The sequence below is a fragment of the Salmo trutta genome, unplaced genomic scaffold (genome assembly GCF_901001165.1).
Source record: "Salmo trutta unplaced genomic scaffold, fSalTru1.1, whole genome shotgun sequence".
In the NCBI taxonomy this organism is placed as follows: Eukaryota; Metazoa; Chordata; class Actinopteri; order Salmoniformes; family Salmonidae; genus Salmo; species Salmo trutta.
Window position 1 is genome coordinate 3,084,146 of NW_021822941.1, and position 26,650 is coordinate 3,110,795.

General features: G+C 42.4%; 1 long non-coding RNA gene and 1 pseudogene across 1 annotated transcript; both read right to left on the reverse strand.

Annotated features, from left to right (window-relative positions):
• Nucleotides 1-12,695: 12,695 nt before the first annotated feature.
• LOC115187404 (deleted in malignant brain tumors 1 protein-like) lies at nt 12,696-16,358 on the reverse strand (annotated as a pseudogene).
• A 123-nt stretch (nt 16,359-16,481) lies between these two features.
• Nucleotides 16,482-17,358, reverse strand: LOC115187427 (uncharacterized). The gene is made up of 2 exons (XR_003876069.1): nt 17,256-17,358; nt 16,482-17,025 (listed from the first exon to the last, which is right to left on the reverse strand). It is a non-coding gene; the product is annotated as an uncharacterized LOC115187427 (long non-coding RNA).
• Nucleotides 17,359-26,650: the final 9,292 nt, after the last annotated feature.

The window sequence follows — 26,650 nt, forward strand, 5'->3', positions numbered from 1 at the left end:
ACTAAACACTAAGTATTAGACCATAACACTCTGATAACATGGAGACTAAACACTAAGTATTAAACCATAACACTCTGATAACATGGAGACTAAACACTAAGTATTAAACCATAACACTCTGATAACATGGAGACTAAACACTAAGTATTAGACCATAACACTCTGATAACATGGAGACTAAACACTAAGTATTAAACCATAACACTGATAACATGGAGACTAAACACTAAGTATTAGACCTTAACACTCTGATAACATGGAGACTAAACACTAAGTATTAGACCATAACACTCTGATAACATGGAGACTAAACACTAAGTATTAAACCATAACACTCTGATAACATGGAGACTAAACACTAAGTATTAAACCATAACACTCTGATAACATGGAGACTAAACACTAGTATTAGACCATAACACTCTGATAACATGGAGACTAAACACTAAGTATTAGACCATAACACTCTGATAACATGGAGACTAAACACTAAGTATTAAACCATAACACTCTGATAACATGGAGACTAAACACTAAGTATTAGACCATAACACTCTGATAACATGGAGACTAAACACTAAGTATTAGACCATAACACTCTGATAACATGGAGACTAAACACTAAGTATTAGACCATAACACTCTGATAACATGGAGACTAAACACTAAGTATTAGACCATAACACTCTGATAACATGGAGACTAAACACTAAGTATTAAACCATAACACTGATAACATGGAGACTAAACACTAAGTATTAGACCATAACACTCTGATAACATGGAGACTAAACACTAAGTGTTAGACCATAACACTCTGATAACATGGAGACTAAACACTAAGTATTAAACCATAACACTCTGATAACATGGAGACTAAACACTAAGTATTAAACCATAACACTCTGATAACATGGAGACTAAACACTAAGTATTAGACCATAACACTCTGATAACATGGAGACTAAACACTAAGTATTAGACCATAACACTCTGATAACATGGAGACTAAACACTAAGTATTACACCATAACACTCTGATAATATGGAGACTAAACACTAAGTGTTAGACCATAACACTCTGAAAGCTCAACACAGAGTTCCTGGTTACAGCCCTTAGCTGTTATATATTGGTAATATACCACAAACCTCCTAGATGCCTTATTGTTGTTATAAACAGGTTACCAACGTAATTAGAACAGTAAACAAGTTGTTTTGCGTCATACCTGCAGTATATTGTCTCATATATATACTACAGCTTTCAGCCAATCAGCATTCAGCTCTCTAACTACTCAGTGTTCAACAGTACTTTTCATTAATGAATAGATATATTGAATCTATTTGATTTTTCATGATAGGTCTTTGTATTTTGAACACGAAACTATGGTGGAGATAATAGTAAACTACAATACCCAAGATGCATTGGAGGATGTGCTATATACCCAGTGTTAAACAGTACTTTTTATACCATCTGATGAATGATCTCTGTGTTCATCAATGAACAGTGGCCAATCAGTTAACATCCACACTCTGGTCAATATGTGTGAAGGGGAGAGATATATGTGACAAATGAACTTGTTATAACAACGTTTGGAATCTCTTCCTCAGGCTGAATGACAGCACCATGGCAACAACAACAGGAAGTCAGTGTCGGTTTCCTGTGTACTGAGTGTGTCCTCTCAGCCAATCAGTGACTAGCTCTTAAATGAGTACTGTAATACCAACATCATAATATCAGACTTAACAACATTAGTAGTGGTCAATGTATGTACATGTGGCTATATGGGAGTGTTTGTGTCCATATGATTGTATATCATATATAGTCCTATGTGTGTTGTTGTGGTTTACTCAGCTAATGCTGCTGCTCTGTAGGGGAGGGGTTAATGGTGGCCTGGGTTTCAGATCTGAGGGGAGGACTGAGGGGTTAATGGGGGCCTGGGTTTCAGGTCTGAGGGGTTAAGAGGGGCCTGGGTTTCAGGTCTGAGGGGTTAAGGGGGGCCTGGGTTTCAGGTCTGAGGGGTTAAGGGGGCCTGGGTTTCAGGTCTGAGGGGTTAAGGGGGCCTGGGTTTCAGGTCTGAGGGGTTAAGGGGGGCCTGGGTTTCAGGTCTGAGGGGTTAAGGGGGCCTGGGTTTCAGGTCTGAGGGGAGGTCTGAGGGGTTAAGGGGGGCCTGGGTTTCAGGTCTGAGGGGAGGTCTGAGGGGTTAAGGGTACCTGGGTTTCAGGTCTGAGGGGTTAAGGGGGCCTGGGTTTCAGGTCTGAGGGGTTAAGGGGTCCTGGGTTTCAGGTCTGAGGGGTTAAGAGGGGCCTGGGTTTCAGGTCTGAGGGTTAAGGGGGGCCTGGGTTTCAGGTCTGAGGGGTTAAGGGGGCCTGGGTTTCAGGTCTGAGGGGTTAAGGGGGCCTGGGTTTCAGGTCTGAGGGGAGGACTGAGGGGTTAAGGGGGGCCTGTGTTTCAGACAGTTGCTGAGCCTGGTACTGAGAGAGGGGAGAAGAGAGAGAGAGTGACAAAAAGAGAGATTGAGAAAGAGCACAGCAGTTCACATCACTTTAGGTCTGAGGGTTAATTTTCAGGTCTGTAGAAACCACAATGTTTCCATCTACTTGATACGTGATGTGTCAACTGCTTGGCCAGCCACTGTGGAACTGCACGTGTGTGTGCGCGCGTGCGTGTGTGTGTGTGTGTGTGTGTGTGTGCAGGAGTGTGTGCATAATACTATGTGACATTGTTATTACTTAATAATATGTAATATTTATCCTGTATGCATGGTGTAAAGTGTAGTATTAAGAGGCTGTATAAGGGAACAGATACCAGATAGATACTTTATGATGTTACTTTGACTGAAACAACAGAGTCATTCAGCTGTATCAACACCTCTAAGACTCAAGTCATGATGTGTGACTTCCTCATTAGTGTGGGTCCATCTCAGTCTGGCTGTGTTCCACATCTGGAGTCTATCATTACCCATCAGACCTTGAGATGGACTAGTTCAAGTCAAGAGGTGTGAACTGTTAACATGAGAGGGCAGGGCAGTAGTTGTGATTGTATCCTCTATGGTTGTGTTTACCTGTTATACTAACTGATATCTGGATCAGAGACCCAGCTACTCTGATACTGTTACTGACAGACCCAGCTACTCTGATACTGTTACTGACAGACCCAGTTACTCTGATACTGTTACTGACAGACCCAGCTACTCTGATACTGTTACTGACAGACCCAGCTACTCTGATACTGTTACTGACAGACCCAGTTACTCTGATACTGTTACTGACAGACCCACCTACTCTGATACTGTTACTGACAGACCCAGCTACTCTGATACTGTTACTTACAGACCCAGCTACTCTGATACTGTTACTGACAGACCCAGCTACTCTGATACTGTTACTGACAGACCCAGTTACTCTGATACTGTTACTGACAGACCCAGCTACTCTGATACTGTTACTGACAGACCCAGCTACTCTGATACTGTTACTGACAGACCCAGCTACTCTGATACTGTTACTGACAGACCCAGCTACTCTGATACTGTTACTGACAGACCCAGCTACTCTGATACTGTTACTTACAGACCCAGCTACTCTGATACTGTTACTGACAGACCCAGCTACTCTGATACTGCTCCTCAGATCTGAAACCCAGGCCCCCCTTAACCCCTCCCCTACAGAGCAGCAGCACTAGCTGAGTAAACCACAGCAACACAAAAAGGACTCGGCATGCATATGCAATCATCATATGCACCCACACTCACATAGTACACAGGAAACCCACACTGACTTCCTGTTGCCGTTGCCATGGTGTTGCTAAACTCATGACAATGAGCTCACACACGTTCACACTGAGTGAATTTCTCACTCTGTCTCGGTCCTATTTGTTTCTGTCACGTCCTGACCAGCAGAGGGAGTAATTGTATTAGTTGTGGTCAGGACGTGGCAGAGGTTTTGTGTTGTGTGTAGGTTTTAGGTAGGTTTTCTATGTGTAGGTTAGGTGCTGGACTCTCAATTGGAGGCAAGTGTTTCTAGTTGCCTCTGATTGGGAGTCCTATAAACAGGTGTGTGTTTTTCTTTGTGGTTGTGGGTAGTTGTTTGTGAGCACTGCTTTTGTTTAGCCTGCCACACTGTTCTTGTCGTGAGTATTGTTTATTGTTTTTTCCTGTGGATGCTTTACTCGTGTTTTATTAAAAAGATGAGTATCCACATTCCCGCTGCGTATTGGTCCTCCCTTCAACACAACGACATTATTTGTGACAGAACTACCCACCATACCAGGACCAAGCAGCGGAGGAATTCTGGCGAGGACTGGGGAACACGGCGGGTAAGGGAGCCCGAGAGGCAGCCCCAATAATTTTTTTTGGGGGGGCACAAGGGCTGTTTGGCGGGGCGAGGATGGAGCCCCAGGCCAGCTCCCTGTACCCTTTTTGGACAGAAACAGACTGGACAGGTCCCGTGCTTTGGGGTAGATGCTGTGGTGAGGCCTGGTATTTTCAGGCCGGTATGTGCAGTATCAGCGCCCCGCATGTGCCAGGGAAGAGTGGGCATCGAGCCTGAAGGGGTGATGCCAGCCCTGCGCTCGGGACCGCCAGTGCGCCTCTACGGTCCAGTGTTTCCCGCTACACGCACTAGCCTTGAGGTGCGTGTCTCCAGGCTGGCACGTCCTGTACCAGCCCCACGCATCAGGCATCTAGTGCGTCAGCCCAGCCTCGACAGTCTGGGGCCGCCAGAGCTGCCCGCCAGTCAGGAGTCGCCAGAGCTGCCCGGATCAGCCAGAGCGGCCCGCCTGCCCGGATCAGCCAGAGCGGCCCGCCTGCCCTGATCAGCCAGAGCGGCCCGCCTGCCCGGATCAGCCAGAGCGGCGCGCCTGTCCTCTGGCCCAGCCCGAGCGGCCCGCCTGTCCTCCGGCCCAGCCCGAAAGGCCCGCCTGTCCTCCGGACCAGCCCGAGCGGCCCGCCTGTCCTCCGGCCCAGCCCGAAAGGCCCCGCCTGTCCTCCGGCCCAGCCCGAGCGGCCCGCCTGTCCTCCGGCCCAGCCCGAGCGGCCGGCCGGTCCTCCGGCCCAGCCCGAGCGGCCCGCCTGTCCTCCGGCCCAGCCCGAGCGGCCCGCCTGTCCTCCGGCCCAGCCCGAGCGGTCCGTCTGCCCGTGTCAGCCCGAGCGGCCCGTCTGCCCGGCGCAGCCATCGGCGCCACCTAAGTGGGCGACGCCGAAGGTGGAGCGAGGTCCACATCCGCACCTGAGCCGCCTCCTATTTAGGTGGGTTGGGGAGTGGGGGTGGGGGTGTAGCACAGTGCCGTCGTTGACGGCAGGAAACCCTCCCTTCCCTCCCTTTAGTTTAGGGGGATATTTTTTGTTGTTTGGGGGTTTTTGTCTTTTCTTTTAGGTGCAGTCGGGGTCTGCACCTGTAGGGGGGGTACATTCACGTCCTGACCAGCAGAGGGAGTAATTGTATTAGTTTTGGTCAGGACGTGGCAGAGGTTTTGTGTTGTGTGTAGGTTCTAGATAGGTTTTCTATGTGTAGGTTGGGTGCTGGACTCTCAATTGGAGGCAGGTGTTTCTAGTTGCCTCTGATTGGGAGTCCTATAAACAGGTGTGTGTTTTTCTTTGTGGTTGTGGGTAGTTGTTTGTGAGCACTGCTTTTGTTTAGCCTGCCACACTGTTCTTGTCGTGAGTATTGTTTATTGTTTTTTCCTGTGGATGCTTTACTCGTGTTTTATTAAAAAGATGAGTATCCACATTCCCACAACAACATTATTTGTGACAGTTTCCCCACTGTTCCTGAATAAAAAGAGATTGTTAGATACAGAAATTCATCCACAAAGACAAAGAACTACAATAGGTTTAGCTGTTAAAATACATCTGGCTTGGATGTACCGTCACATCCACTCCAGAGCATCATGGTTATTGTAGTTTCATGGTGTAGTTTCTGGCTGCCTTCAAGTCTGGCTGCCAACTGTAGATGAAAGTGGGCAGAGAAGGGAGGTTCATCTGCCACAGTAGGAAGATGGAGAATGTATTGGTTTTACAACATATAGACTCAGATATACATGCCAGTGTCAACATAGCTGCTGGTGTTTCTAAAAGTTTTTCTGTTTCAGTCACATCCTCTATAGAGCATTATGGTTATTGTAGTTTCTAGTTGTAGTTTCTGGCTGTTTCAACATAACAGTGTCAACATAGCTGCTGGTGTTTCTAAAAGTTTTTCTTTATAAATGTCAAAATAAACTTTACTATACGCCCATATCACTCACTGACAAACTGAAAACATAATGGGTGTATAATGAGTGGGTTAGAGAGAGGTCTCAAATATCACTTCCGATAATATCCCCTGTAGCTTTAGAATTATGACAAGGTGGTTCCTGTTTCAGTCATGTCTTTCGCCACATTCCAGTAGGTCAAACAAAAACACCCCAATGATTGGTTGATAAATAGTCCCTCCCACAATGCAGGTGATGGTTGCATGGTACAGTTGGTGAGAAGCAACTGCAGCGACTTCATCAACACCTGCATGACCTTTGATCACATGGTTTTTGTCAAGTTCATACAGACTCCATGTACAGATGTGGCCAAAAGTTGAGAATGACACAAATATTAATTTTCACAAAGTCTGCTGCCTCAGTTTGTATGATGACAATTTGCATATACTCCAGAATGTTATGTAGAGTGATCAGATGAATTGCAATTAATTGCAAAGTCCCTCTTTTCCATGCAAATGAACTGAATCCCCCAAAAACATTTCCACTGCATTTCAGCCCTGCCACAAAAAGACCAGCTGACATCATGTCAGTGATTCTCTCGTTAACACAGGTGTGAGTGTTGACGAGGACAAGGCTGGAGATCACTCTATCATGCTGATTGAGTTTGAATAACAGACTGGAAGCTTCAAAAGGAGGGTGGTGCTTGGAATCATTGTTCTTCCTCTGTCAATCATGGTTACCTGCAAGGAAATGTGTGCTGTCATCATTGCTTTGCACAAAAAGGGCATCACAGGCAAGGATATTGCTGCCAGTAAGATTGCACCTAAATCAACCATTTATCGGATCATCAAGAACTTCAAGGAGAGCGGTTCAATTGTTGTGAAGAAGGCTTCAGGGTGCCCAAGAAAGTCCAGCAAGTGCCAGGACTGTCTCCTAAAGTTGATTCAGCTGCGAGATCGGGGCACCACCAGTACAGAGCTTGCTCAGGAATGGCAGCAGGCAGGTGTGAGTGCATCTGCATGCACAGTGAGGCGAAGACTTTTGGAGGATGGCCTGGTGTCAAGAAGGGCAGCAAAGAAGCCAGGCCTAATGTTAGAACTAAAGTAGGCTATAGGTCTTTATCCCTGTAGTCAGTCAGTAGACCTAATGTTAGTCCTAAAGTAGGCCTTTTTACCTGTAGTCAGGCAGTAGACCTAATGTTAGACCTCATGTTTGACCTCATGCTTGATCTATTTCAGGTAACCTGACAGACAAACTCTTAAACTGGGACAAACAGATGATCCTATTGACCCCAGTCCAGTGGTTGACCATAACACTCTGATAACATGGAGACTAAACACTAAGTATTAGACCATAACACTCTGATAACATGGAGACTAAACACTAAGTATTAGACCATAACACTCTGATAACATGGAGACTAAACACTAAGTATTAAACCATAACACTCTGATAACATGGAGACTAAACACTAAGTATTAAACCATAACACTCTGATAACACGGAGACTAAACACTAAGTATTAGACCATAACACTCTGATAACATGGAGACTAAACACTAAGTATTAGACCATAACACTCTGATAACATGGAGACTAAACACTAAGTATTAGACCATAACACTCTGATAACATGGAGACTAAACACTAAGTATTAGACCATAACACTCTGATAACATGGAGACTAAACACTAAGTATTAGACCATAACACTCTGATAACATGGAGACTAAACACTAAGTATTAGACCATAACACTCTGAAAACATGGAGACTAAACACTAAGTATTAGACCATAACACTCTGATAACATGGAGACTAAACACTAAGTATTAAACCATAACACTCTGATAACATAGAGACTAAACACTAAGTATTAAACCATAACACTCTGATAACATGGAGACTAAACACTAAGTATTAGACCATAACACTCTGATAACATGGAGACTAAACACTAAGTATTAGACCATAACACTCTGATAACATGGAGACTAAACACTAAGTATTAAACCATAACACTCTGATAACATGGAGACTAAACACTAAGTATTAGACCATAACACTCTGATAACATGGAGACTAAACACTAAGTATTAAACCATAACACTCTGATAACATGGAGACTAAACACTAAGTATTAGACCATAACACTCTGATAACATGGAGACTAAACACTAAGTATTAGACCATAACACTCTGATAACATGGAGACTAAACACTAAGTATTAGACCATAACACTCTGATAACATGGAGACTAAACACTAAGTATTAGACCATAACACTCTGATAACATGGAGACTAAACACTAAGTATTAGACCATAACACTCTGATAACATGGAGACTAAACACTAAGTATTAGACCATAACACTCTGAAAACATGGAGACTAAACACTAAGTATTAGACCATAACACTCTGATAACATGGAGACTAAACACTAAGTATTAAACCATAACACTCTGATAACATAGAGACTAAACACTAAGTATTAAACCATAACACTCTGATAACATGGAGACTAAACACTAAGTATTAGACCATAACACTCTGATAACATGGAGACTAAACACTAAGTATTAGACCATAACACTCTGATAACATGGAGACTAAACACTAAGTATTAAACCATAACACTCTGATAACATGGAGACTAAACACTAAGTATTAGACCATAACACTCTGATAACATGGAGACTAAACACTAAGTATTAGACCATAACACTCTGATAACATGGAGACTAAACACTAAGTGTTAGACCATAACACTCTGATAACATGGAGACTAAACACTAAGTATTAGACCATAACACTCTGATAACATGGAGACTAAACACTAAGTATTAGACCATAACACTCTGATAACATGGAGACTAAACACTAAGTATTAAACCATAACACTCTGATAACATGGAGACTAAACACTAAGTATTAGACCATAACACTCTGATAACATGGAGACTAAACACTAAGTATTAAACCATAACACTCTGATAACATGGAGACTAAACACTAAGTATTAGACCATAACACTCTGATAACATGGAGACTAAACACTAAGTATTAAACCATAATACTCTGATAACATGGAGACTAAACACTAAGTATTAGACCATAACACTCTGAAAGCTCAACACAGAGTTCCTGGATACAGCCATTAGCTGTGATATATTGGTAATATACCACAACCCCCCAAGGTGCCTTATTGCTGTTATAAACAGGTTACCAATGTAATTAGAACAGTAAACAAGTTGTTTGCATTGTACCTGTGGTATATTGTCTCATATATATATATATAGCATGGCTTTCAGCCAATTAGCATTCATGAATATATTGCATTCAACTAGCGACTTTTAAGACTGAAATGTAATTAATGAATAGAGATAGTGTTATTTTTCATGATGGACCATTTTATTTAGAACACTGAACTATGGTGCTGATAATAGTAAACTACAATACCCAAGATGCATTGGAGGATGTGCTATACACCCAGTGTTAAACAGTACTTTTTATACCATCTGATGAAAATCTCTGTGTTAATCAATGAACAGCGGCCAATCAGTTAACATCCACACTCTGGTCAATATGTGTGAAGGGGAGAGATTTATGTGACAAATTAACTTGTTATAACAACGTTTGGACTCTCTTCCTCAGGCTGAATGACAGCACCATGGCAACAACAACAGGAAGTCAGTGTGGGTTTCCTGTGTACTGAGTGTGTCTTCTCAGCCAATCAGTGACTAACTCTTATATGAGTACTGTAATACCAACATCATAGTATCATAATTATCAACATTAGTAGTGGTCAATGTATGTTTATGTTTACATATATGTGGCTATATGGGAGTGTGTCCATATGATTGTATATCATGTATAGTCCTATGTGTGTGGTTGTGGTTTACTCAGCTAGTGCTGCTGCTCTGTAGGGGAGGGGTTAAGAGGGCCTGGGTTTCAGGTCTGAGGGGAGGTCTGAGGGGTTAAGGGGGCCTGGGTTTCAGGTCTGAGGAGAGGTCTGTTTCTGCTCCTCATTCCTGATGCCTTCTGGGTCGGGAAAACACATGGTGGGTCAGGACATGGGGATACTCATATCAGTTTGTGTTAACTTAACTTTTCATCCAGTGAGGTGATGTGGCAATAGTTTAACCTCTCTAGGGGGTGTGGGACGCTACCGTCCCACCTGGCCAACATCCAGTGAAATTGCAGAGCGCCAAATTCAAAAACAGAAATACTCATTATAAAAATTCATAAATCATACAAGTATTATACATCGGTTTAAAGAGTAACTTCTTGTTTATCCAATGACGGTGTCAGATTTCAAAAAGGCTTTACAGCGAAAGCATACCATGCGATTATCTGAGAACAGCGCCCAGCATGCAAATCATTACAAATAGTGATGAAATTAATCACTTACCAATGATGATCTTCATATGGTTGCACTCACAAGACTCCCATTTACTCAGTAAATCTTCGTTTTGTTCGATAAAGTCCCTCTTTATATCCAAAAACCTCTGTTTTGTTCGCACGTTTTGTTCAGTAATCCACAGGCTCAATGGCAGTCACAACAGACAGACGAAAAATCCGAAAAGTATCAGTAAAGTTCGTAGAAACATGTGAAACGATGTTTATAATCAACCCTCAGATTGTTTTTGGTCATAATTATCAATAACATTTCAACCGGACAACAGCTTCGTCAATATAAAAGGAAAAAAAGAAAGGAGTGCCCTCGGTCCCGCGCATGAAAAACCTCTGGGACACTGCAGTGGATACTGTAATGGCATTCAATAGAAAACTACAAACATAAAAAAAATCCCACTTCCTGGATGGATTTTATTCAGGTTTTCGCCTGCCATATCAGTTCTGTTATACTCACAGACATTATTTTAACATATGTATATCCTAGCTTCTGGGCCTGAGTAGCAGGCAGTTTACTTTGGGCATGCTTTTCATCTGGACGTCAAAATATTGCCCTCTACCCTAGTGAGGTTTTAACATGTTGTGTGTTGTGTTGTTGTATTAAAACCAGGAGTTCGTAAGGAGAGGAGGGAAGTCCAGAAAAGAAGCAGAGACCAGTCATTCTCCATGTCTGTAGTGAATTGAACTTCTCTATCAGAGACCAGTCATTCTCCTTGTCTGTAATGAACTTCTCTATCAGAGACCAGTCATTCTCCTTGTCTGTAGTGAATTGAACTTCTCTATCAGAGACCAGTCATTCTCCTTGTCTGTAGTGAATTGAACTTCTCTATCAGAGACCAGTCAATCTCCATGTCTGTAGTGAATTGAACTTCTCTATCAGAGACCAGTCATTCTCCTTGTCTGTAGTGAATTGAACTTCTCTATCAGAGACCAGTCATTCTCCTTGTCTGTAGTGAATTGAACTTCTCTATCAGAGACCAGTCATTCTCCTTGTCTGTAATGAACTTCTCTTCTTCGTGTCCAATGAGATCAGCATCAAACTGTTGTCATTTGTTATTTTGCCTTTCTTTTTTTTGTGCATAGAGATTTTTTTAACAAAAAGTTTCTACTTTTATCTGAACTTTTTTGTCGCTTCTTTTACAATGTCATTTCTTTTACCATTTGAAAATGTCTCCAACATTTTATTGTTATGCATTTTCTATTTTTATGGACATAATGATCAGGTCTGATTTATAGTTCAGATTGAGATAATGTCTGATTTATAGCCTGTGTGTATCTAACCTAAAGTTGCAGGTGTAAAAGTGTATCCACCCTCCAGAGATCTGTATATAGTGACAAGATGCTCATGTCTATGTCTCTAACAATGGGAGGTGTTGTCCTGTGTAGTGATATTCAGAACACCTCCAGTTGCAGTAGAAAGCTGTTATTGTGATATGAAGATGCAGAATTCTGCCTCTGTCTGTCTGTCTGTCTGTCTGTCTGTCTGTCTGTCTGTCTGTCTGTCTGTCTGTCTGTCTGTCTGTCTGTCTGTCTGTCTGTCTGTCTGTCTGTCTTGTCTGTCTGTCTGTCTGTCTGTCTGTCTGTCTGTCTGTCTGTCTGTCTGTCTGTCTGGGGGAGAGGTCACTAAGGGTCAAGGTGCTGAGCTGGACCTCTGGGCTGAGCTGATGTCTGGTGTCACTGATGGAATCACTAATGATCAATAACCCCTTGACCACTGGGAAATAAAAAACTGGAGGGGAAATCACACAAGACTGACAGCCTGTGAGTTTATTAAAAGCATTCAGTGATTACATGGCAGTTTAGAGAACAACATCATAATCAATAATCTACTTCATAATCAATAATCAATATCATAACATTTCTAATCAATAACATCATTATCTATATACTACTAACAACATCATAACAATAATCTACATCATAATCAATATCATTACTTTCAAAATCAATAATCAATATCATAACATTTATAATCAATAATATAATTATCTCTATACTAATAACGACATCATAAGAATAATCTATATCATAATCAATATCGTAACATTCATAATCAATAACATCATGAGGTAAACAACAACAACAACAAACCAAAATGACTTGAGAAAAAGATGACCCCTTAATTAAAAAATGTTTCAAAATACAAAGAATGAACAGATGATTATAATAATACATGGACTAATAATGGAAACACTTCAAGATAAAGAATCTAAGAGACACTAAATAAGATAAAGAATCTAAGAGAAACTAAATAAGATAAAGACAAAAATCTATCAATTCTGGAACGCAAAACAAACATATTTGAGCTACACTCTTAAAATAATCAAAAACCCCACGTTACCATGTTACAGTCACTCCTTTTAGATTTCTTCCAAGGTTCTAGAAAGATAAACTAATTCTGAACTTGTTATTAAAATTAGAACCACTTCAGGTTTGTCACCACATTTTAAACACCAGTCCACTGCTGACCATCCATTTAAAACACAAAACTGACCTAAGATCAGCATGTAGGGTCAGCTTCATTCTACTCCTACTCCGTCCCCTGGGCTGCTCTCTCCTCTCCCGGTCCAGCTTCAGCTCTGGAGCTCAGAGAGACCATCTCCATGGCATTGACATAAAGATCCATGCTGCTCACCCTGTTCACTCTCTTCTGCCTCCTGGTGGGCTAGGGAGACACAGCACCAACAGTCAGACATTTACTCTCTAGTATCTCCATTCTCTCCCCCTTCCTCTCCCCCTCACCCTCTCCCTCTAGTTTAAATGACTTGTAACGTCTGAGTAAATGTCTTTACCTTGTAGTACAGGTAGGAGGTGGTGATGGCTGTCAGTAGGATCAGCAGCACTACAACGTGTCTGATGATAAAGGCTGGCAGAGGAGAGGCTGCAAACAGAAACACCTTTGATGAGGGGACTGATCATCATCACATAGATCTGTGGGAAATCTGTCAATGACAAAGTTATAAGTCTGGTTCATGTTCAGTTACCTGTGATGGTGAGGGAGAGGAGCTCACTCTCAGAGGAGAAGTTATGAGAGAAAACATAATTGTCATAAACACAGCTGTAGTTCCCTTGGTGGGAGTCATCTGCAGCAGGGAAGAGGAAGGCAGCAGAGTGATTGACAGCTGGCTGGGTCTGGGTTCTGTTGGAGCCGGTGAACGTGAGGAGGAAGGAGCCTCCTGGGTACTGTGGCTGAGTGGAGCAGGTGATGGTGAAGTTGTAGCCCCTGAACATCTCGGGCCCCTGGTGGCCCTTGGAGACCCCTCCCATTGAGTCAGTCAGGAAGATATCAGGCTGGACCAGGAGATCTGTAACAATAAAAGAGAACAAGACAAACCTCTTCAACTAGTTTCCTATAGATATGACAATAACATCAGCATGTAACAGTGCTAGCCACCCTCCCTCACAGGGCAACATGAGTAGTGGGCCTATAGTCACTGAGACAACATATGTTGATATCAGGCTTAAGCAGGACATCTGGAACAAGAGGAGAGAAAAAGAAACGTAGCTCCTCAACTACTTTCCTCATTTAGATATGACAATAACATGACATGTGACAGTGGTAGTGAGTAGAGACGTTCACTGAGATAACACTCAAATACAAAGCATTCTGGGATATTTAAGTTGTATTTGATTCCTACTTGACTGAGTGATCTATTTAGTAAAGCAGACTGACAAGCTAAACAGTCATCATGAGAGGTGCAGAGGAAGTTGTATGAATGAAGGAAATCAGTTTAATATAATTATAATATCTTGTTATTACCTGAACAGATCACTGTGAGTCCAGGAAAGAGCTTAAAACGTCTCCAACACTCCCTCAGTGAAGGCTCAGACCCAGAACAGGAAGCTCCAAACCCTCTATTGGTGTTTCCAGGTAGAACTGAAACAGTGGAGCCACAACCCAGCTGTCTACACACTACTACAGCTACATCCCCCCAGTAATCATCTCCCACGGTCCTCCACTCTCCCTGGTTGTACCGCTCCACTCCACCAGCACAGCGACTGCCTCCTCCCACCAGCCTCACATCATCAGGCTCTGAGAAAAGAAAAGAGAGAGACAGTAATCTTACTATTTTCTCACTAAAACACACCTATATTGTCTCTCATATTCTTCACTCCAGGTGAGAAACAATGTTGATTGAGTGACAAACTACGCAGACGAGACCATTCTGTATACTTCTGGCCCTTCTTTTGACACTGTGTTAACTAACCTTCAGACGAGCTTCAATGCCGTACAACTCTCCTTTCGTGGCCTCCAAATGCTCTGAAACGCAAGTAAAACTAAATGCATGCTCTTCACCTGTCCGCACCTGCCCGCCCATCCAGCATCACTACTCTGGACGGTTCTGACTTAGAATATGTGGCCAACTACAAATACCTAGGTGTCTGGTTAGACTGTAAACTCTCCTTCCAGACTCATATCAAACATCTCCAATCCAAAATCAAATGTAGAATAGGCTTCCTATTTCGCAACAAAGCCTCCTTCACTCATGCTGCCAAACAGACCCTCATAAAACGGACTATCTTGCCAATCCTTGACTTTGGCGATGTCATTTATAAAATAGCCTTCAACACTCTACTCAGCAAATTGGATGCTGTCTCTCACAGTGCCATCCGTTTTGTCACCAAAGCCCCATATACTTCCCACCACTACGAGCTGTACGCTCTCGTTGGCTGACCCTCGCTTCACATTCGTCGCCAAACCCACTGGCTCCAGGTCATCTATAAGTCTTTTCTAGGTAAAGCTCCGCCTTGTCTCAGCTCACTGGTCACCATAGCAGGACCCACCCGTAGCATGCGCTCCAGCAGGTATATTTCACTGGTCACCCCCAAAGCCAATTCTTCATTTGGCCGCCTTTCCTTCCAGTTCTCTGCTGCCAATGACTGGAACGAATAGCAAAAATCATTGAAGCTGGAGACCCATATCTCCCTCACTAACTTTAAGCAGCAGCTGTCAGAGCAGCTCACAGATCCATGCACCTGTACATAGCCCATCTGTAAATAGCCCATACAACTACCTCATCTCCATACTGTTATTTATTTTTTTGCTCCTTTGCATCCCAATATCTCTACTTGCACATTCATCTTCTGCACATCTATCACTCCAGTGTTTAATTACTAAATTGTAATTATTTCGCCACTATGGCCTATTTATTGCCTACCTCCCTTATCTTACCTCATTTTCACACACTGTATATAGACTTTTATTTCTCTATTGTTCTACTGTATTATTGACTGTATGTTTGTTTACTCCATGTGTAACTCTGTGTTGTTGTTTATGTTACACTGCTTTGCTTTATCTTGGTCAGGTCGCAGTTGTAAATGAGAACTTCTTCTCAACTAGCCTACCTGGTTAATAAAGGTGAATTAAAAAAACAAAACAAAAAAAAACTGTTTCTTACCTGAGCAGGTGAGTCCAACAGCATTACCAGGTAGACAGGTGTTCTTTTCTCTGTCTGAGGTGTCACAGTCCAGGAGAAGGGACTCTTTGCCTTTACACTGGAACTCTTATCCCAGGTCTGACCCTCACCTTCTCCATAGAGCCCCCCCTGTAGAGCTGCAGGAGCCCCACAGCCAAGCTCCCCACAGACTACCTCTGCATCCTGCCGGTCAAAGTCAGCTTCACACACTGAGGCCCAGGACTGATCGGACTTCACCTCCACTCTCCCAGAGCAGAGACCAGCTCCATCCACAAGCCGCACAGACTCTGGAGAAAAAGACTTGGTTGAACATTCAATCAGTTTTGTTGATGACACTGTCAAGGACTAAACACAAATATGTTGGATAAAAGATTGTAGTTTGCTATGTTTGATACTGTAAGAGGTAGAAATGGGTTCTTAGTCACTCAGGATAGGGTTGGGAATAATGCAGGCAGGAGACAGGAATAAGTTCACTTCACTTTATAGAAAATAAACAGCTGGACATCCATCAGGCAGCTTCACTTCAGTACCATCTGAACTACAATGATCTGCCCATGAACATCTCCCATAAACCAATAGGACAAACACAAATATAATGTTTAAATACATCTGACATCTCTTCCTCTATTTAAATGAAATAAAAACACATTAAACATGATACATGGTAATATTGTATAATGTATAAATAAATCTCTCAATATGACCAGTCTCTTACCTGAACAGATCACGTGATGATAATATCCACCTTCACATGTGTAGGTTTTGGTGACACACTGTCTTAAAGTAGACTCATGTCCATTACAACTACTCTCTAGTCTGACTCCTCCTCTTCCCTCTTTAGGTCTAGATTCAGCTACAGGATTCCCACAGTCCAGCTCTCTACACACAACCTTAGTCTCTCTCATGCTCCACCACCCAGGACATAGACCTAACCACTCTCCTTTATAAAATACTTCCACTGTCCCAGAACAGGAAGTGGTCCCATTCACCAGTCTGACTGAGTATTTAGCTGTAAACAGCAGAGAGGAAAACACAGTGGTGAGGACAGATTATGACAGTGATTCTGTTATTCTAACAGCAGTAGTGCTTTGTGGTTGACAACTATTAGTAGTTCCATAAAACACTACTTGTTATTGGGTTTAGAATGGTTTGTATGGACACATGAATTTCTCCATGTGGGATAATAAAGTTGACTAATATTGAACTGCTATAATCACTGTAGATGTATACTCTACCTACCTGGTGGACTGACGCTTTGAGCCTGGAGATCTGAGGAGAAAGAGAGAGACAGAGGAGAAAGAGAGAGAAAGAGACAGAGAGATAGAGAGAAACAAAGGAGAAAGGGAGGAGACAGAGGAAGAGAGAGACAGAGGAGATAGAGAGAGAAAGAGACAGAGAGATAGAGAGAGAAAGAGACAGAGAGATGGAGAGAAACAAAGGAGAAAGGGAGGAGACAGAGGAATAGAGAGACAGAGGAGATAGAGATAGAAAGAGACAGAGAGATAGAGAGAAACAAAGGAGAAAGGGAGGAGTCAGAGGAAGAGAGAGACAGAGGTTAAATGAACATCAACATGACCTTTCATGATGTAATGGGGAAGACAGGCTTATCGTTGGTATGGTGCAACAACACCCATGTGTACATACACTATATATACAAAAGTATGTGGACACCCCTTCAAATTAGTGGATTCTATTTCAGCCCACCCGTTTCTGACAGGTGTTTAAAATGGAAGCACACAGCCATGCAATCTCCATAGACAAACATTGGCAGTAGAATGGCCTTAATGAAGAGTTCAGTGACTTTCAACGTGGCACAGTGATAGGATGCCACATTTCCAAGTCAGATGGTCAAATGTCTGCCCTGCTAGAGCTGCCCAGGTCAACTGTAAGTGCTGTTATTGTGAAGAGGAGACATCTAGGAGCAACATAGAACATAAAAATCGTCTCACTACCAATTTCCAAACGGCCTCTGGAAGCAACGTCAGCACGTGAACTGTTCGTTGAGAGCTTCATGAAATGTGTTTCTATAGCCAAGCAGCCACACACAAGCCTAAGTTCACCATGCACAACGTTAAGGGTCATCTGGAGAGATGTAAAGCTCGCCTCCATTGGACTCAAGGAAGAACGTGAAAACACGTTCTCTGGAGCGATGAAAACACGTTCTCTGGACGATGAAAACACGTTCTCTGGAGCGATGAAAACACGTTCTCTGGAGCGATGAAAACATGTTCTCTGGAGCGATGAAAACATGTTCTCTGGAGCAATGAAAACATGTTTTCTGGAGTGATGAATCATGCTTCACCATCTGGAAGACCAAGGAAAAATCTGGGTTTGGCGAATGCCAGGAGAACGCTACCTGCCACAATGCGTAGTGCCAACTGTAAAGTTTGGTGGGGGAGGAATAATGGTCTAGGGCTTAATAAAGGACCCTTAGTTCCAGTGAAGGGAAATCTTAACGCTGCAGCATACATTGACATTCTAGACGATTCTGTAATTCCAACTTTGTGGCAACAGTTTTGGGAAAGCCCCCTTCCTGTTTCAGCATGACAGTAGCCCCCGTGCACAAAGCGAGGTCCATACAGAAGTGGTTTGTCGAGATCGGTGTGGAAGACCTTGTCTGGCTTGCACTTAGTCCTGAGCTCAAACGCCGACTTCGAGTCAGGTCTAATCGCACAACATCAGTGCTCAACCTCACTAATGCTCTTGTGGCTGAATGGAAGCAAGTCCCTGCAGCAATGTTCCAACATCTAGTGGAAAGCCTTCCCAGAAGAGTGGAGGCTGTTATAGCAGCAAAGGGGGGACCAACTCCATATTAATGCCCATGATTTTGGAATGAGATGTTAGAAGAGCAGGTGTCTACATACTTTTGGTCATGTAGTGTACATTCCCCTTCCATGCAAATGTGTAAGAGGAGTTTAAATCTAATTTAATACATTTGCTTTTGTCAGTTTTTTAAATCATTAATTTCAGAGGTCAGGGTCAAGGTGAGCCGGACCAAGAGTTGAAAAGGTTACTGGTTATGATGGCATCACTGGTGAGAAGTCAGAAATGAAAAGATATTCAGTTGACTGCATGTTAGTCGATCAGCCCTATCTCGGATGACATCTCCCTCTCTCCTCCCCTTCCCTTATCTCTCTCTCTCTCTTCTTGACATATAGCATCAGGCATGTTGATATTGACTCAGGTAACAGACCTCTATCATCTACACCCCTCCCTTCTCCATCTCTAACATATGACCAATATAAAACATATTATACAATGGGTGGGTCTAATCCTGAATGCTGATTGGTTGAAACCGCATTCCAGCCGGTGTCTATTCCACAAGTTACCACCGGCTAAATCTGTCGTTTAAATGCTTATTTACTCTGTTCCATCTGATTGTACAATCCACTGTTTCATCAGCCCAGCCAAGCAACTTATAAACTTGATCTCTACTATAAAAGCATCTAGACATTATCTCACATTTCTTAAGACTAACATTTAGTTTTCAACATTAGAGATTTGTATAAACCTGCTGTCTGTCTCTCCCACATTTACAACATTGTTTCAATATTCAAATTCAAATCTCCAGCTGTCCAATAGTATTGAACGAGTCGGGAGTCGGGACGAGACAGACACGCAGGCAGCGATTCTCAGCTTAAATCATGAATCAGCATCATGTTTATGGATATATACAAAGAAAGATCATTTGAAAACAGGTAAAACCAAACAAAGTGCAGCTAGTTTGCAGTCTTTAAAGCTTCAGTTTGAAGTGACTGTGTTAGCTGTCGTTGGCTAGCTCCTCTGTACCGCAGTGTCCTGACGAGTGAGAACATTTTCTATCCCAGGTGAAATCGTGCCTCATTAGCTCATTGTTATGGATGTGACCAATAAATGTCATTAGAAAACTGCTTAAACAAATGCAAATGCAGCTACTGTTGTTATTCTGGCTGCACTGTTTGATGTGACTATAAGTTAGCCGTAGTTGGCTAGTTAGCGAGGAAGGGATAAGAACTTTGCCAGCCAGTATGGCAATGGAACATTTAGAAAGAATGACTGGGTCACGTCCATAGATACAGAACCACAAGACTGAACGACTGGGTCGCGTCCATAGATACAGAACAAAAAGACTGAACGACTGGGTCGCGTCCATAGATACAGAACTAAAAGACTGAACGACTGGGTCGCGTCCATAGATACAGAACAAAAAGACTGAACGACTGGGTCGCATCCATAGAAACAGAACTAAAAGACTGAACGACTGGGTCGCGTCCATAGATACAGAACAAAAAGACTGAACGACTGGGTCGCGTCCATAGAAACAGAACTAAAAGACTGAACGACTGGGTCGCGTCTCTGGCAGCAATCGAACCAATAGAACGAACGAACAGCCAGGTTGGGTAGCAACCCTAGATTTGTGTCGGGACTATATCTTGTAGAAAGATGAAATAGTATGAATAAATTCATCAAAATAAAATTGTTAATCATTAATTGAATATGTTGTTAACCCGTTATATAAAAGTGATAATGCCCTCGAAGCCGGTGACTGGAGGATGTATTGACCCGGTTTGCCTGCCCTCGCCGAATAACGGGGCGGCAGCGTAGCCTAGTGGTTAGAGTGTTGGACTTGTAAAGGTTGCAAGTTTGAATCCCTGAGCTGACAAGGTAAAAATATGTCGTTCTGCCCCTGAACAAGGCAGTTGACCCACTGTTCCTAGGCCATCATTGAAAATAAGAATTTGTTCTTAACTTCTAGTATTGAAAGTATTTCAAACTGGAACACAACACTGTCCATCTGGTGACAGACACTAATGTGAGTTAAGTTGTGATGGTGTCATGCATCTGACTGTTGTATATTCAGTGTCAATGACTGATTGTATATGTTTCTATGTAAATGAATGAAAGTATATATTTAATTGATAATGCCCTCGGGTGCATGCATGCATGTATTGTATAACATAATGTCCCAGGATTGTCATCTGATGAAGATCATCAAAGGTTAGTGCTGCATTTAGCTGTGGTTTGGGTTTATGTGACATTATATGCTAGCTTGAAAAATGGGTGTCTGATTATTTCTGGCTGGGTACTCTGCTGACATAATCTAATGTTTTGCTTTTGTTGTAAAGCCTTTTTGAAATCGGACAGTGTGGTTAGATTAACGAGAGTCTTGTCTTTAAAATGGTGTAAAATAGTCATATGTTTGAGAAATTGAAGTAATAGCATTTCTAAGGTATTTGAATATCGCGCCACGGGATTACACTGGCTGTTGAGTAGGTGGGACGCAAGCGTCCCACTGGCCCAGAGAGGTTAAGCACATTTTGCAATATTCTGAGTAGATAGCCCGGCCATCATGGCTAGCTATTTTGACACCCACCAAGTTTGGCACTCACCAAACTCAGATTTACTATAAGAAAAATTTGATTACCGTTGCTGTTCTTCGTCAGAATGCACTCCCAGGACTTGTACTTTACACCCAATGTTGTTTTGGTTCCAAATAATCCATAGATATATACAAATAGAGGCGTTTTGTTCCTGCGTTCAAGACACTATCCGAAGGGTGACGCGCCGACGCATATCGTGACAAAAAAATTCTAAATTTTTCATTACCGTACTTCGAAGCATGTCAAACGCTGTTTAAAATCTACTTTTATGCGAGTTTCTCGTAAAATAGCGATAATATTCCTGAAATGTAAATGGACTTTTCATGTGCATGCGCGCACCGTTTCATTGTTCTCAGATCGACCACTATCCAAATGCGCTACTGTTTTTCAGCCAGGGACTGCAGAGTCATCATTACCCGTTCTGGCACCTTCTGAGAGCCTATGGGAGTCTTAGAAAATGTCACGTTACAGCAGAGATCCTCTGTTTTCGATAAAGAGGCTATAGAAGGCCAATAAATGGTCAGAGAGGGCACTTCCTGTTTAGAATCTTTTCAGTTTTAGAAACTTTAGGGTGTTTTCTATCCAAATCAAACAATTATATGCATATTCTAGTTTCTGGGCAGGAGTAATAACCAGATTAACCTGTTGGGGCTAGGGGGCAGCATTGAGAATTTTGGAAAAAATATGTTCCCATTTTTAACTGCCTCCTACACCAACTCAGAAGCTAGAATATGCATATTATTGTTCAGGTTTGGATAGAAAACACCCTAAAGTTTCTAAAACTGTTTGAATGGTGTCTGTGAGTATAACAGAACTCCTATGGCAGGCAAAAACCTGACAAGGTTTCATGCAGGAAGTACCCTGTCTGACAAGGAGTCGTGCGTCTTGCATCTGTTTATTGAAGAGTAAGGATCTTAGCTGTAACGTGACAATTCCTAGGGCTCCAATAGGCTCTCAGAACCCGGGAAAAACCTGAATGATGACGAGGCGGCCTCTGGCTGAAACACATTATTGCCTTTTCCAAGTGTCAATGCAATGAGGCGCGTGCACGATTCGCCCCCGTGGAGAAATTTCAGTCGGCTGTTTAGGCTCATTGCAGATTCCCGGTCGGAATATTATCGCTTTTCTACGAGATAAATGGCATAAAAATTGGTTTTAAACAGCGGTTGACATGCTTCGAAGTACGGTAATGGATTATTTCGAATTTTTTTGTCACGCCATGCGCAATGCTCGTGACCGTGATTTAGTATTCTGATAGTGTCTAGAACTCACGAACAAAACGCCGCTGTTGGAACATAACGATGGATTATTTGGGACCAAACCTACATTTGTTATTGAAGTAGAAGTCCTGTGAGTGCATTCTGACGAAGAACAAGAAAGGTAATAACATTTTTCTTATAGGAAATGTGATTTTGATGAAGGCTAATCTTGCCGGGTGTCTAAATAGCTAGCCCGTGATGGCTGGGCTATGTACTTAGAATATTGAAAAATGTACTTCATCCGAAAAGCTATTTTAACCTCTTGCGAGTACCCTACCAATGGGGGCGCCACAGCGCATTTTGGAAAAAATTCGTTCCCATTTTCAACGGCCTACTAATCAAACTCAGAAGCTAGGACATGCATATACTTATTTTATATGGATAGAAAACACCCTAAAGTTTCTGAAACTGTTTGAATGGTGTCTGTGAGTATAACAGAACTCGTATGGCAGTCAAAACCCCGAGACCGATTGAACCAGGAAGTGGGATTCTGAATTGTGGACTCGATTTCACAGCCTTCCCTGTAATTCACAACGTGAAAAAATGATAATTGAGCACTTTCCAGTGCATCCACTAGATGTCCCCAGTCTTTACAAAGTGTTTTGAGGCTTCTACAGTCGAAACTCAGTGTAGGAGACGATGTGGCAATTGGTCACAGTAGTAGGGCCATCAGCATTGTGACGTCGGCGGCCGTGTCTGCCCCCACCTTTGGAAACGTTTTGAAACACAATGAAATCGTCCCACTCGAATCTGATTGGCTCTCTTGTTGAAACAGGCCCTGAAGATTAATGTTATACAACGTTTGACATGTTTGAACGAACCTAACGAAGGGAAAACAGTCATTTTTCGTTAGCCAAGTGCCGCGCACGGATCAACATTTGGTTACAGCCTTAGGACGCGCTAACAACAGCAAGCTAATGGAACATAAAGGATGGACTTTTCGACCGAAATACATTTGTCGTGGACCTGGGATTCCGGGAAGTGCTTTCTGATGAAGACAACTAAAGGTGAGGGATTATTGGCAATATTATACAAGATCAGATGTGATGTGCGATTTTTCCAAGATGGCGACGAGCTAGGCTTTCTAGCTCATTTTCTGGGTATCGCATCCCATTTTATCTCAAAGTGTGATTACCCTGTAAAGTTAATTTAAAATCTGTTATGACGGGTGTTTTCAAGAGATATTCATCTATAAATCTTAGATTGACAATATAAAAAAAAAATCGTTTTCGAATAGTAATTTATAAAATTGTAGCACTGTTTCCCGGGACGCATTTTATGAAAAAATAGTTAGTCAACGTCAGGTGCCGATGTAAAATGCTGTTTTTATATAGAAATATGACCTTTATTGAACAAAAGATTGCATGCTGTGTGTAACATGATGTCCTAGGTGTGTCATCTGATGAAGTTTGTAAAAGGTTAGTGCTGCATTTAGCTGTTTTTGGGTTATATGTGATGCATGTGCTTGGTCGGAAAATTCATATGATGCTACTTTTACCATGTACTCCTCTAACATAATCTAATATTGTGCTTTTCCTGTAAAACCTTTTTGAAATCGGACAACGAGGGTCGATTCAAGAGAGGTGTATCTATAAAACGATATGAGACAGTCCTATATTTGAAAAAAATATATATTGAATTTCGTTATGCTAATGTCTCTAGGAGTTTTCGCTGGAAAATGATCCCGCTAACGGGATGATATGCGCAAGAGGAAATCGGACATATCGAGTGCATAGAGGAGTAATGTATCTATAATTCTTAAAATAATTGTTATGCTTTTTGTGAACGTTTATCATGAGTAATTTAGCAAACTGTTAGTAAATTCCCCGGAAGTTTGCGGGGGGTATGCTTTTTCTGAACGTCACATGCTAATGTAAAAAGCTGGTTTTTGATATAAATATGAACTTGATTGAACAGACATGCATGTATTGTATAACATAATGTCCTAGGTGTGTCATCTGATGAAGATCATAAAAGGTTAGTGCTGCATTTAGCTGTGGTTTGGGTTTATGTGACATGATATGCTAGCTTGAAAAATGGGTGTCTGATTATTTCTGGCTGGGCACTCTCCTGACATAATCTAATGTTTTGCTTTCGTTGTAAAGCCTTTTTGAAATCGGACAGTGTGGTTAGATTAACGAGATTCTTGTCTTTAAATAGCTGTAAAATAGTCATATGTTTGAGAAATTGAAGTAATAGTATTTCAAACGATTCAAAAATCGCGCCACTGGATTGAAGTGTCTGTTACGTAGGTGGGACGAATTCGTCCCACATGCGCCAGACAGGTTAAATCGGGTACGTTTTGTATCCGGCCGTGAAAATACTGCCCCCTATCCTAAACAGGTTAATGGTTACATGGATGAGAAAATGTATATGCTGGGATCAATGGAGGTTGTATAACTGCCAGGGCCCTGAAAAGGAACTAAGTAAGGGAAAAGGCAATCACATGCTTGCGGTCACTGATAAGGGTGGATAACTGTGGATTAGTTTGGAATTTATGGGCCGAGGTCAGGTCAGAGGTCAGAGGTCAGGTCAGAGGTCAGGTCAGAGGTCAGGTCAGAGGTCAGAGGTCAGGTCAGAGGTCAGAGGTCAGGTCAGATGAAGAGAGAAAAGACAGCTGTAACTAAAGTCCAGTCTAGCAACAGAGATGTATTGGCTGTCCAGATGTGTGAGGATACTCAGCATATTATAAATATGGGTTGGTGTAAACAGGTCTTTGTCTTATGAAGCTGTGTGACCCAGTGGGTGAATAAACTTGGTTTGATATGACATACTGTTAAGCGGATCAGATCAGTGGTTAAACCCACCTACCTACAGGAAACACTGACATTAGAAAAACTCCACAGGAAACTGCTGACAGAGCAGCAAAGTTACACATAGTGTTCTATAATATCACCTCTAACTTTCTACTGCTTGAGTTCACCTCTTATAGAATATTGGCTTAATGTTCCAGCACCTAAATATAAACAGTACCAGCACCCAAAATGAGTACTGATGAGGTCTCATGTTAGAGCAGGAGAAGGGGGGATGTGTAGAAGCTAGATGGGACAGAAGATGAGAGAACAAGAGATGGGGGAGAAGAGGAGAGGGGGGATAAGAGGAGAGGAGTGAGAAGAGGAGAGAAGAAGAGGGGAGGGAGGAGAAGAGGAGAGAAGAAGGGGAGAGGGGGAGAAGAGGAGAGAAGAAGAGAGGGAGGAGAAGAGGAGAGGGGGAGAAGAAGAGAGGGGCAGAAAAAAAGGGGAGAGGGGGGCAAAGTTGAGAGGGGGAGAAAAGGAGATGGGGAGAAGAAGAGAGGGGGAGAAGAGGAGAGAAGAAGAAAAGAGGGAGGAGAAGAGGAGAGAAGAAGGGTAGAGGGGGAGAAGAGAAGAGAAGAAGAGAGGGAGAAAAAGAGGAGAGGGGGAGAAGAAGAGAGGGGCAGAAAAAAAGGGTGAGGGGGATAAAGTTGAGAGGGGGGAGAAAAGGAGATGGGGAGAAGAGGAGAGGGGGAGAAGAGGTGAGAAGAAGAAAAGAGGGAGGAGAAGAGGAGAGAAGAAGGGAAGAGGGGGAGAAGAGGAGAGAAGAAGAGAGGGAGGAGAAGAGGAGAGGGGGAGAAGAAGAGAGGGGCAGAAAAAAAACATTTTTTGCTTTGTAATTATTGGGTATTGTGATGTCATCATGGGGTATTGTGATGTCATTATGGGGTATTGTGATGTCATTATTGGGTATTGTGATGTCATTATGTTGTATTGTGTGTAAATTGATGAGAAAAAAAACAATTTAATACATTTTAGAATAAGGCTGTAACGTAACACAATGTGAAAAAAGTCAAGGTGGTCTGAATACTTTCTGAATGCACTACTTCCCATGCACTAATTCCCATGGTGTATCATCGGATGGGGCCACAGTGTCTTCTGATCCCTCCTGTCTCAGCCTCCAGTATTATGCTGCAGTAGTTTATGTGTCGGGGGGCTAGGGTCAGTCTGTTACATCTCGAGTATTTCTCTTGTCTTATCCGGTTGTCCTGTGTGAATTTAAA